Raw genomic sequence first — 13,536 nt, 5'->3', positions numbered from 1 at the left:
GAACTGCTACATTCTGTCTTTCCATAATTTAAAGATGTGCTTTGGACAATGATCAGCAACCCTGTATCCAGAGTGCCCTGAGAGCCAGCCTGACAAAATGATCAACACACCTGACACTTCTGGGAAACACCTCTTGCATTCTTAGATGGAAACAGATACCAAATTGTTGCTGATTTCCTGGATTTCAGACATTAAGAGGAAAAAAAACAGGTGTGTATATGTGTTTGTGTCAGCCTCCAAATATACTTGTGGCTAGTGCAAAGGAAAACAGCTGGTCAAAACATATTCCAGCAGCTTCCATCCACACAGCAAACCAGGAACAGAAGGGAACCAACCTTGCAGAGGTTCAGGGCAGCAGAAATATTTAAATCATTATCAGTGGTGTGTGGAAACATTGTCTTAGCATCCACCTTGCTGGAAAACCAGTACAAATCTGCTCCAAAAAATAATGTGGGTGTGGTAAGGATACAGCAGGAGATGTCCTAAGTGGTGACTGCAGTGATGGGCAGATTGTCCCTTCGCTCTGTGCGGCACAGCACAGCAGGGAAAACAAAGCATCCCCCTCCTTTTCTAAGCAGAGGAGAACAATTCCCACCTGGAACAAAGCCAGTTCCTGCACTGCTTTCACTACATCTGTGAAATTAGGTGGCATTTCAGACAAACAGAAAAGTAGAGCAAAGTTAGAAAACACTACAAGTCAAGCGCTTTATTAGCTATCCATTTTGACAGGGATAATTTGAAAATATTTATAATTCATGTTCCCCAGTTAAAAAAAAAAAAAAAAAAAAAAAAGTAGTAGTAGTAGTAGCAGCTTGAATAAATTTCCAGTAAATTTGGTCGGGAATTTTCTATTCATGTCAACTCTCCCAACTGTATAATCCTTTTCAGGATGGTATCGGGATAAAACTGGCACCTGAAGTCCAGCACCTAAAATTTTGTGCTTGTATGAGAATTCCAGTCTACATTGAATAAAAAATCCAGAACAAAACCAATCACCCCACCACTATGCTAATTTCTACTGCTCCTGGTCCTAGGAATAGTACTTGGAAATGTGAAACCTGTGCGGCCAGAGCCAGAGTGTCATAAAAAAAAAAAGAGAAAGAAAAGGAAAAAAAACCCTAAAATATGTGGATGGACATTGATTGCCAGATATGGCAAATACCAAATAAATATTAAGCAACTCCTCTGGTAGATTTGCTGATTTTTGTCAGGTCCTTGCTGCTGACTCTCAGCAAGGACATAGCTGTTAACACTTGGCTGTCACCACAAGGAGCCACACCTCCTCTTCCTCAAACAGCAAATCCATTCCCAAGTAGCTAAGAAATAATGGCAATGCAGGATTAGGACTTAAAGCCTCACCAGAAGGAAAGGACCCCTTGATCAAGTGTGAGAACTGGATCTTGTGACTAAAACAATGCCATTCAGCACCTGAGCTCTTGTTCCTGCCCTGGCAAAGGCTGGGCTGCCACAGAGAACAGCTGGGCTCTGCCACATCCCTGGTGCTGAGCTCCTCAGGAGGCTGGAAAAAGGCCTTTGGGAGGTTTATTCCCCAAGAATGGGGAACCAGATCCTGGCTCAGAGCCTGGGCAAGACCAGGCTACCCCACCTCCCATTAATGTCATTCTTTAGTGAGCAGGATAAGCCTCTCCAGGCTCACTCAGGGATTACCCTGGACTTTACCCACTGATTCACAAACCTACAGTGACTTGGTGATGGAGCTTTCCTGGCACATGGTGATGGTCTTTCCTGGCATATCTGAACTTTCTATGACAGAGCTTCTCTTCCAAACAACAGACAGACATTCTGAGTTTTGAAGGCAACTTTTGCTAGGAAAAACCTCTCTTTTTCCAAAGCAGTTCACAATCCTCCCTTTTAAATTAGAGGCCAATATTAGCTTTTCACTCTTGGAGTCTAAAATTTCATCAGTTGAAACAAATAAATCCAATAACATCCTTTGAAGACTGCCATGGAAATAATTCTGACTTTGTGCAGCACTGCAGCAGAAGGTTCATAAACCCCTTCTATTAGCCAAAGTTGCTGCATGAAACTGAGACATTGTATTAAGAGTACCATTTTGTTTTTAATAACTGTCAGAGATATTTGGCTGTCACATCAGAGCCCAATAGTTTTTTAGGTGTCATCTTATTTCAGGAGCAACAACAATTTCTAAATGCCAGATTTCCCAAGATCGGGAAAAAGTTATCTTCTATGTTACACAGAAAAAAACCTGAAACATTGAAGCCACTCTATAACTAATTGAAAAAATGACCAAAATTTGCTTGAAATTAAATCAGCTGTTCAAAGGTACAGACAAGGGGGAGATGAAGTCACATTTTCATGAGCCTGTCTCAGCTTTTCAAATTCCCACTTCTAATAGACAGATTCATATTTATATAAAATTTAATATGCAAGCTGTTCACCCATAATATCAAATTGCCCCTTTATATTTAATATTTGCTAAAATTGTGGAGTTATTTATGTCCCAGATAAGACTGCAGCACATGTGCATTAGCTGTTTCATCATACCAGATTTTAGCATATATTTATTATGAAGCTGTTGCCATTATAATGCCTAAATGTCTATTGCTTCCAAGGAGAAATATATTATCACTGGAATGTTCGTACATGCACAGCATGTAGCTATGGAAATACAATGTCATGGGCTTCTTTAGAGGTGTTAAGTACAGCACAGATTGACTGGGAGCCAGCAGGAAACCTGCTCTGGAAGTCCTGGAACAGCAATCTTTTTCTTCTGTGTTTCAAGGGTGCTGATATTCCCATTCCTGACATCTCTTTGATAAATGCCACACAACATCCCAACACCAGGGCTCAACAGCATAATGAAAACCAAGAAGAATTTTACAGTTCCAGTAACTGGGAATTAAACTGCACAGGCATGGCACCAAGTCAGTGCTTTTAATGAACACAAAAAAAACCCCAGCAACAGTTTTAGAGGCTACAAAACTGGCTGCTTAGGCTATTCTGATTATTGGTAAAATCCTCTGCTCTGAATGCAGCAAAACATCTTGTGAAAACATGGAGTAGGGTGAGAAATAATACAGAAAAAATTAGTGCTCTAAGTTGGATCAGCGACACAGTTTCATCTAAGAGCTGTGTTTTCAACAGGTTGTCATTTCCTAGAAGGGTCAGAGAAGTGCTGGGAGCACACAAAGTTGTGGAAAAACTCGGGTATTACAGATTGAGATTGCTGACCTCAGAAAAAACACGGCAAAAGCACAGCAAAGCTTCTATGGGGTGGAGATTGGAGGTTGGGAATTCCTGTCTCTTCTCCCACTCAAAAAGTATCCCCCAGTGAAATGTGAAGAGGATCAATGAAAAAGTGATAAAGAAGGAATTGTTAGCCCACACATAATTAGATGGCCATGGGAAGTCACCAAGGCCAAGAATTCAGCAAGACTCAGAAAAGGATTTGGGCATTTCTATAGACAAGTTAAACCAGTTACAATAGCAATGTTAAAAAAACAACTATGGGAAAGAAGACAAAATCTCTTGCTTTAGGGCCCACAGATTTATGATCTTACTGTTAAGGATTATCCCAAGATTTCAGGAAGAATAGAAAACTTGAAGTCTGCCTGCAGTGGGGGTTCTTAGACCTTCTGAAGCATCTGGTGATGGCCACACAGCAAGAAACACTCTTAATCCTCTGGTTTGACCCTCTTTAGCAATCCACATGTGTTTAAAAGAGAACATGAAGTGTACCAAGTCTGTTTGTATTGGATCCAAAATCCAGTGCAACCCAATGTAAGTTCAAGAGGAAAAGAGTTTTTATGAAATCTGTGATGAGGAGACATGGAAAGCACGACAGCGATCCAAAATATCAGCTGGAACCCTGACTCCAACAGGCTAAACAGAGAACTCCCATAGCAAGAAAACACATTACCAAGATCCTAACGTGAAGATGATCTGCATTTTGTCTATCTGATAAATATTCTTAACAAAATACTACTGGTTTATACAAAAAACAATGGTATAAACACTTCAGCTTTTGAACAGAAGGCAGTTTTTTGGAGAGAAGCTCCAGGCTCCCTTCCCCAGGGAGACATGCTGCTGGTGTGGAGCTGGGGACACACACTCACTTGCTCAGCCAGGTGACTCCAAATTCTCCTTCTCACTCCCACAGAAAACTCTTCTGGTTTGTACTAACAAAGTCCAAAGGCACCAAAGAATGTCTCTGCATGGCAGAGACAGCCACAGCATCAGCCTTCTCAGCTCTGATGACAGCCTATGAACACCAGATCCCTCATTTAGCCCTAAATAACACTGACCAGAACGTCACCATTATTTAGTTCCTTTAATTAGTTACCACTTTGCAAAGGCTTTGTTTCATAAATTGGTTTCCTATACATATTAGTGCCTTTCTGTCTCCCTGTGGGTCCACTTGATGATGAAATGGCTTTTTTTACTGCAAAGGACTGAGTGTCACTCGATGCCTCCACCTACATACTTAATGTCCCTCTCTGGCCTAAAACTCCTCATAAGTAGAAGCAAGCATTAGCATTCTAACTGTGGCACCGTGAGCTGCTGAGACTCAGCCAAAAGCCTGACAGATTTATATAGTGCAGAAGGGATGATGCAGGAGACCAGGAGAGGATCTGGATTTTGTCTCTCCTTCTTTGCTGTCTTCCATCTTTTTTCTTCCTCCTTGTCCCCTCCGAATTTGCCTTTTTCCTCCTTATCCCCTGGCTGTTCCAAGGACACATTATAATCCATGTGACACTTGATTTGTAGCTTTTGCCCCTCAGTTACTCTGGCAATCCTGCCTCTTGTTTAACAAAGCAGCTCTGGAGGACACTGGGAAAGGGCAAGTGAGCACTTGGGAAGAAAGCATCTGCTTAAAAGTTGAGCCTTTTCCTTCTCCTCCACACTTGAGTCACCAAGCCAAACTCCCAGCAGAAACACACCTGATGATTCATTTTAGCAAAAGCATTGGAACTGACAGAACAAACCAAGATGAAGCAAAATGATGTCCAAAAAAATTAGACAGGAAAACTTTAAGATGGGAGCAAGCTGGCAGATGAAAAAGTTCCAAGCATGGCAGCTGGTTCTGCAGAGAATTTTCCTCAGGCTTTGGTATATGCAGATAAGTACCTCAGACTACTGCAAAAAATCATTATAGACAAGAACAGAAACTTATCTTGATGAACATGTATTCTGCAAATCAACAAGGAGATGGGGAAGGAAGTAGGATAATTTTTGGAGTCTAATCTTGGACTCAACTATGAGAGAAGTCAAAGAAAACTGAGTATACCAAGTACTGACAGAAGACCTAGATAAAAAAATGCTATGGCAAACCTCACAGCAGGATGTTCTGCAGTGTTAAGTAGAAACTTTAATTTGGAATTTGCTTGCTGCAAAGCCCTTAACATTTTTAGCACAAGACTCAGGTTTAATTTGAATAGATCTGAGCAAGAGACATATTTACAGTGGCAAAGGTGTTTTATTTTGTTTTCACTAGCAGAATGCTCAAATGGCTAATTAAAACCAAATTCTATTACCAAAAAAGAAAAAAAAAAATTAGAGACAGTGCCTTTTTTAAATTACCTGATGTTTAAGGCAGACTAAATTGAGTCAGTTTCTGGGAATGTGCGTGCTCTGACCTGTGTGAAAAGGCTGCCCAGGGACTGTGTACAGGCAAGACAGTTACCATGGATACCTCACTGCTTTAGGTGTAGAAGCTTAACATTACAAACAACTTTGCAGCATTAGGCTGCCAGCCTCATAAAAACACTGCAAAATAACAATGAGCTCTGAGATAACCATTATGATCTGCTTTGTGACACGCAAATATAAATCTTCTATCCTAAGGCAAAAGACAAAAGTAGAATTGAGGGGCCATGGCCAGATCTTGCAGGCCCTAATTTACAGTCTGCTTCAGAAAGATGCTGTGGTCTTTGCATAGCACTGATGATAATGGGAGCGTGCACTACCTGCAAGTAAGCAGTGTGCCTCAGAATATTCTCCTCCTGCCTAAAGTTTTACCTAAATTAGGACTCCAAACTTGAGCCAACACAGCACAGGCAGAGGGAAATGCAGTCAAGAGTCAAAAACCCCACAATTATTTTAAATTTTCCCTTTAACAGCACAAGTTACTACGTAAGTACTACCACAGGGTTTATGGTATCACCCACACTGATTGCATTGAAGGACAGAGCTTTCACATGAGATCTATTATTCCCCATCCTTCCAAGAGCATGGGGTCTTTGTGGGGAGATGCTGACTGTGCCTGCTGGGCAGTGAGCGGTGTGCCTACTGAATGCCCTCAGCCTTGAGAGAGGCCAGAGATTTTTTAGCTTTACAAATGCAAGCCCATCTCTTGGCCTAACTACCACTGCACCTGTCACACAGACAGCCTCAATGAGAAAAGAAAATCTGCTTCATACCATTCTAATAGATTCAAAAGAGATTCAGTCCCTCACACCAAACTATCTGATCTATTGATCCAACAGCCAACCATTTTTCAGGCAGTGAATGCATCTGTCTCCTCCTTCACCTCGAGCAAAGGTTCACAGGAAATCACTTGAGATGCTTTCTCCTGCTGCTGGTATTAAATTACACACAAAAGAAGTTCAGGTGCAAGTGGGGCTGGGGTTATGTTTCAGGGGATGAAAAATCCATCTCAAGGAGATTTATGATCATTTCAAGTATTCCACAGCCAGGAGCTCACATGGCTCAAAAGCAGTGCTCAAGAGCCAGCTCTTAGACATTAATTAGGATGCTTCAACAACAAGATAATAGATGCATTTATTGCAAAACTGTGACGGCCAAACCCTTCCATGAGGCAGGACAGCAGAACACTGTGCTGGGAGAGCTGCAAGTTACAGGCTGAGGAGCAACCAAGAAGTTGGAGCTGATGCAGAGAGGGATATTCAGCTCCTGAGACTCAGCTGAGCACACCTGTGCATACCTGCAATGTTTCATAAGCAAACAGCAGGTACCCCTCCAGCATTTTGCAGACATACCTAGCAGAGCAAACTGGAACTTCTTTCATGCTCTGTCAAATATTTTTTGGCAGTGGGTGCATTCCCCTACACTGGAATTAATTTTGCACTGAAGGCACCCTGAGTTGTTGCCAGCACAGAACCATTTTTCAGCCTTCATGGCACAAATCAAAAGGGGCTCATCCAAATGACTGAAACCCTAGACCTGTGCCACAAGAGACCACGTTTTCAATGTCAGGCTTTGTGCCCACAGTTACAAGAAGGAATAATGCAGATCACATAAATGGCAAACTAATTGATTCTATCTGCAAACCAGGTAGGCAGATTTTAAATAAGAGCACCAAGGGCTCACTTGGCTTAGTTTGAGAGCACTGTGGGAGCTCAGGTCCCCCTGCAGCTCTCCCCATCAGCATTTCTACTACAGCTACACGAGTTTTGCAATGGCCAGGAGCAGGTGCAATGACTGGGAAACCTTTAAACCAGTAAACACCAATTTCCCAGAGAGCAAGGGTGCAAAAGTTCCTGCTTGTTATCACTGATCCCACTGGGAAGTCTGAGCAGGCAATGCTAGCAGCAAGGGTGTAAGGAAAGTGCAGCTGGAGTGATCCCATCATGGCTCTAATAACATTAGAAATCTTTTTACTGGCTTTAATGGGATTTGGATCAGGTGCCAAGGAAGACGCCTTACATTCCCCTGATCTGTTACTCCTACCAGCACAGCAAAACAACCAAATCCCAAGCATCTTTTTTTGCATGTCTGCACTCCATGAAGGATTCAATCCCCCCACATCTACACAAAAACAACCTCTGCAGTTGCAAGACAACTTGTTTCTTAATCTACTAATGAGATGAATTAGTAAAGTAGGCAAGAAAAGGAAGTAAGGAATTAAATACAAATTTTTAACTTGGCATTTTCCCCTCTAACAATGTTGCTGCATATTTTAAGCAATCAACCATCCAAAAGAGGCCTGTAAGTGGCTAGAGCTATACTTACAATATTATTAATTTTAGTATCCAGAGAGAGGGAAAGTAAGGGCTCAAAATGCACATTAAAGCCTCCCATGTAACAGTGCTGTGCTCCATATCCAAAACCACTGCTAATGCTGCATGAGCTGCAAGAAAAGCCACCTGATTTTTCTGGATTCTGCTGTGCTACAGTTTAATATCAAAGGGAGTATTTAAACAAATACTTCATTATGCACAGTGTTGGCTGAGGTTTGTCACTATTCCTTGCCTTTCTAATGAAGAAATTAAGTGGATTTACAGAAAGATATAAAGTCCTTGGTGTTTTCCTAGATAAAGAATCCCACTCCTCCTCATTTAAAAGCTGCTAGCCTTGCTGTAGGTGGTAATTATGTTGAGGGTGAATTGCTGTGGTTACTGTCTGGCAACACCCAGCACTGGCACATGTCATCCCCACAGTGTCTGGAAACAGCATTACATCAAACCATCCAAGCTAGTGGCTTACACAACCAGCTACACCCCTTTGAAATCTGTCAGCTCCAGTGACTTGCTGTGTGCACTTCTGCTTCTCAGGCATCAGCTTCATCGCTTATATCACACAGGTATCAGCCTCCTTTAAAGATAGAAGTTGGAAGCATTGACCTTTATCCTAACTTAAAATCTTAGGATGAAAAAAATAAATCTACATATCAAACAGCAAAGAACTGCTTGATTTTAACACCAAATCTGACCTCAGCTCATAAGAGGCTGTGGGTGCATCCATGCATCACTATGGAGAGGAACCTCAGGAAACAAAACAAGACAGCACCAGAAAGGGAAGCTGTAAAATTCTGCTTGTGAAACTAATTTATTAAATGGGTTAATTTGGAGGTAGCCTAGAGATCCCCAAGGCAGGGCAGCACGGCACGCTGTAAGCAGGTACATCCCATCATTAAATCTAAGAGCTATGGATCAGGTCCTTAATTAAAATCAGTTCTGCTGGGATCTCTGCACCAAAATTAAAAATCACTGAGAAATATCAAATCAAACAAGGTGTTCATGTCTCCAGCTCTCAGGCAGCCATGTCATATTATGTGAAGACCTGTGAATAAGATTTGTCTCGTGAAATCAGTGGGACCAGACACCAAGCAGGGACTGCTCAGCTCAGAACAGCTGTATCTGCAGCAGAGCTGTGTGCTAAGCAGGCAACAGCCTAAGCCACAGCATCGCTGCATTTTCTACAGGATTAGAAAACAAACACGTTGTACTTTAACAAGAAATACTGTAACTATGTCCTTGGAGGATTGTTGTTCTGTACCAAAGAATTATTTCCCTTCCCTCTCCTCTCCTCCCCCACTTCTCTCCCCTATGAATTACTAAATGAATTTCTGCCACAAACCCTCAAACCATATTCTTCCCAATCAAAGAGTCAAACCATACCCAAGAGAGCAAGGCAGCACAGAACCAGTGAGATCCTGCAGGCAGCCAGACTGGGTAGAAAGCTCCTGTCACTGCCACACACAGATGGGCACACACACAAAGCCTATGGGGGGAAAACAGGACAATACCAGAAAGAGGATTACATCCAAACTACATTGCTGGAAAATGTTCTCCTGCAACTGGACAGCTGAATCATCTGCAACCAGACCAAAAAAAAGATGATACTCAACAAAAGACAGTCCATGTAATTTAATAAGTGAGCAGAGTTTTTGTGTTTTGCCTTTTTTTTTTAATTATTATTTTTTATTTTGATCCTACACCACAAGTTTGGAAACAATTTCTTAAGGGCAAGGTCCATATTATGGCAGAATCCAGCATGGGCACTTATGGGCAAATCTATTACAATCTGCATATATTTCCAGGGGAAATGAAGCCTGCAGTTTAGCTCAGGGTCTCCACTTCGAATGGGGGACATAATGTGTGCCTGTGAACTCAGACAGAATACAGATCCAAGAAGACAGGATTCTTATAATGGGTGGTTTTTGTTTTTTTTTTTTTAGTAAGACACAGTGCTACAGGGGCTAAATAAAAAGCTTTTGAAAAAGTCATTGCACATAGCATGAGAATAAAGTGCCAGTCGCAGCAGTGGCCGCACAGCCGGCATCCACATTGTACAACAATCGCACAGCTCCGGTCGTGACTATGAAAGGACAGCCCGAGCAGCAGGTGGCAGGGAGGGATGGCAGGGGGCCATAGCCCAGCACCTCTCTCTGCAATCTCTCTGTTCATCAGTCATGTCACACGGGCTGTTCCCCTGCAAGGAACATCCAGAGGAACAGAGGAACTAGAAATGCAGGTCCTGGGCAGGGGAAGCAGCTGGTAGGCATCTGTAATTGAATTCCAGGAGGACTTGGGCTATTTTTAAAACTCTCTGTAGGCTGGCTTTCTTTCTTTTTTTTTTTAAACAGGTGAACATTTCCAAAACTCAACAGAGTTTTAAAGTTTCACTGCATACATCTCTGAGTTTAAGCACCATGTAAAAATCAGGCAATAACAGCAAAGCCCAAGCAATCAGAACCAGATTCTAAAATTCTGCACCAAGGAAGGAAAAATAATCAGTTTTTTTTGAATATACAGTTTTCTCTGCAACTGTATATTTTAAGAATAAAGAACTTTTGTCTTGAAGCACAAACACACAAACCCTCTTCTACTGTATTTATACCCTATGGGGACACTGATTTCCTAACAACTCCAAAATAAAACAAATGTCATTATTTATGTGCTGTGCTTCTGCAGTATCTAGTAACCCACAGCTCTGAGGGCACATTGGTATTTAAGGAATGAAGCCCCATAAAATGTAGGCTACAGAATGGGAAGAGTTTTGCTGTTTTCTTCCCATAAATGGTACCTGAATAAGGTGATTCCATTCAACCAGTCAAACACTTTCAGCACTGGCAGAGTGCAGCAGAACTCCTGGCATGCTTTTGCTCATAAGCAACCTGACCTGCTCAAGCTGCAGTCAGAGCTTTCCACACCTTTGGAGCTCCTTTATCTCCTGTAATGTCTGTTAGATGATAACCAGAGTCCTAATATTCCCTCTCCACCCCCTGGGAGAAGAATGGCCCTTTATTCTGAGAGAAGGCCTGTTGTTAATCTCCAGCTGTCAAGACCTCTGAATCTGTTTATCTGTCTGGGCACTCCCTCTGCTCATGAGAGGCAGGGTCTGGCACCACTTCCATACCATCCTTGGAAAGATGGTTAAAGGACCTGAACCACAGCCCAGGATGACCAATACGAAGCAGAAGAACCAGAGACTGCTAAAGCTGCAGAGAGGAGAAGTTCTCATTTTGCTCACAACACAGTCCAGTCTGAACTGTACTCATTTATTTTCTGAGTTGCTGCAGCAAGTGAAATTCTCTGATGATAATGAGCAGTCACCAACTGCATCACCAACTCATTAAATCAACTCAGTATCCACTCGTTAGCAAACACATTTATACTCTTTGGTTTTAAGACTCACTGGCTAGCAAAAGCACGGCATATGATATTTGTTGGGGTTTAATTTCTATTATTTTTGTTTTGATTTGTGGGAAACTATCCTTATGTAGTAGCAGCATGCCTCCCTCTGTCTTTTGACTGTGCTAGATTATACACAAAACCTGTTAATTTTAAAAAATAGAAGATAAAGCCAGGGATCATTTTTCAGCACTTGCAAGACAGAGTTATGTAACTATCATAACAATGTATATTTAAACATGAGTCTGCTATATATAGAGAGGTGAAGTGAAAGAATAGAGGAAAAGCAACAGAAGGGAAGACAAAAACCTTAAATCCACCAAAACAAAATACCCTTTTGTGATGCTTATTAATACAAAAACAACTCCAACAATAACTTCCTCTTGGAAATACAATAAATACAAGATAATGGAATCTGTATCATATAAAGTGGTATTATTTGTTGAATATTCCCCAGATGCACAACCAGTACACCTGATCTTATGAAACAGCACTGGATTTTGTTGCAAGCACAGCTTTATAAACAGCTATTTTCTTACTGTAGGGGTGGCAGGGGAAATGTTTAAGAGGAAAATGTTTTGACTGCCATGCAATCAGACTGCCTGTAAACAGTATATTCCGGCCCTTAGAAAGTAGGGGAGATTTCATACAGCTCAACATTTCAGAGGGTTTGGTTTCTTCACAGCTCCTGGGCAGCACTATTGTTCTTTTCAAGGGCAAGACAATGAACATTAGCTTCCATTGGAGGAGGAAGGATGGGATTTCAAATCGTACTTTAGAGAAATGGTGAATGCTGCAGGGTGGGGATGGGGGAAGCGCTTTTCTATCCGTCAGATCTGTTATGTCAATTTGCTCCTCAGCTGGTTATCAATAAAAATTGTTACTGAAATTTAAAGCTGCCCCAGAAACGCTCCAAATTTCATGGTTGTTTTTTGGTTTTTTGTTTGTTTGTTTGTTTGTTTGTTTTCCGACAGAACCTTGTTTTTTGGTTTTGGTTTTTTTTTTTTTTTTTTTTTTTTTTCAGAGACCTAGATAAAAGGTGAGGGGCTGATGGCAACAACATCTGCAGCTTCACACGCACCCTCCTGCAATGCCACCGGGGAGTCACACACAGAATAATTTATGGGAACTCCTCGCAGGCCACCTGCACGCCCAAACCTCAGTGCCTGCAATCCAGCATCCTCTGCCAAATTCCGCATCCCCAAACCGGGGAGGCAGGTTTGGGGATGCAGGATCCTCTGCTGCCTGCGGAACCCCTTCTCCAGGCGGCAGAAAGCGGGAGAGGAGCAGGTTAATAAATAAACCCGCGTTCCGTGCTCTTGTGGCCGAGGGGAAGGAGCGGGGGCCCCGCTCGTCCCCCGGCGCTCCCGCCGCGTTACATAAGGCGGGCCGGCGGGCGGGGACGCGCGCCCCGTGCCCGCGCAGCCCCCGGGCAGCTCGGGAGCCGCTCCCGCCGGCGGGGCCGCGCTCCCCGGGGCCCGGGGCCGCCGCACGGAGCCGACACTGCGCCCATTACATAACAGCGCCCGCGCCTCCCCCGGCGGCCCCGCTCACATGCGCCGCGGTCACATGCACAAACAGCTCATTAAATGCTGCCCGGCAAAGGCGATTACAGCGCGGGGGCCGCTTGGGAAGAAAGGTGGGAGCCGGCGCCTTGCACTCGCCCGCGTCCCCCGGCACAGCGCCCGCCCCGCTGGGCGCCCCCGGGCACAGCTCTGCCCCCTCCTGCTGCCGCGGCTCCCACCCAAATCAGCCTCCTGGCACCTGGGCACAGGGCTGGGCACCCCTCTCCTGTCACCACCACGCTGATCGCCCACACAATCCCAGGATTGTTAGGGTGTAAGGGACCTCTGGAGCTCGGCCAGTCCAACCCCCCTGCCTTGGTGACAAAGGAGCGCGTCCAGGTGGGCTTTGAAATGCCTCCAGTGTCATCCGCAGGGCTTTTCTGCAAACAAGGCAGGTGGTATTTGAGAATGGGTATGTAGTGCCTGCTGGGGATAAAACGTGCTCCTCCCCGTGCCAAATCCACATGCCCTCCAGGTAAGGGGGTCCCTCCCAGTGTCACCGTCTGCAGGGTTGCATCCCCACGGTGTGATGGATATAAACATTTCCACAGGTATGACAGCCATGGATCACAGGAGTGTGAGGTTAACACGTGTCCCAGATCTCCTAACCAGCA

The 13,536-nt window shown here is 43.5% G+C and overlaps 1 protein-coding gene across 1 annotated transcript in view; it reads right to left on the bottom strand.

Annotated features, from left to right (window-relative positions):
• ITPR2 (inositol 1,4,5-trisphosphate receptor type 2) overlaps window positions 1–13,536 on the bottom strand; it is a 243,595-nt gene that overhangs the window by 86,495 nt on the left and 143,564 nt on the right. The gene's annotated exons all lie outside the window — the stretch shown is intronic.

Source organism: Ammospiza nelsoni, chromosome 5 (genome assembly GCF_027579445.1).
Source record: "Ammospiza nelsoni isolate bAmmNel1 chromosome 5, bAmmNel1.pri, whole genome shotgun sequence".
NCBI classification, from domain to species: domain Eukaryota; kingdom Metazoa; phylum Chordata; class Aves; order Passeriformes; family Passerellidae; genus Ammospiza; species Ammospiza nelsoni.
The sequence above is the reverse complement of the archived record's forward strand: the minus strand, read 5'-3'. Positions and strand labels throughout refer to the sequence as shown.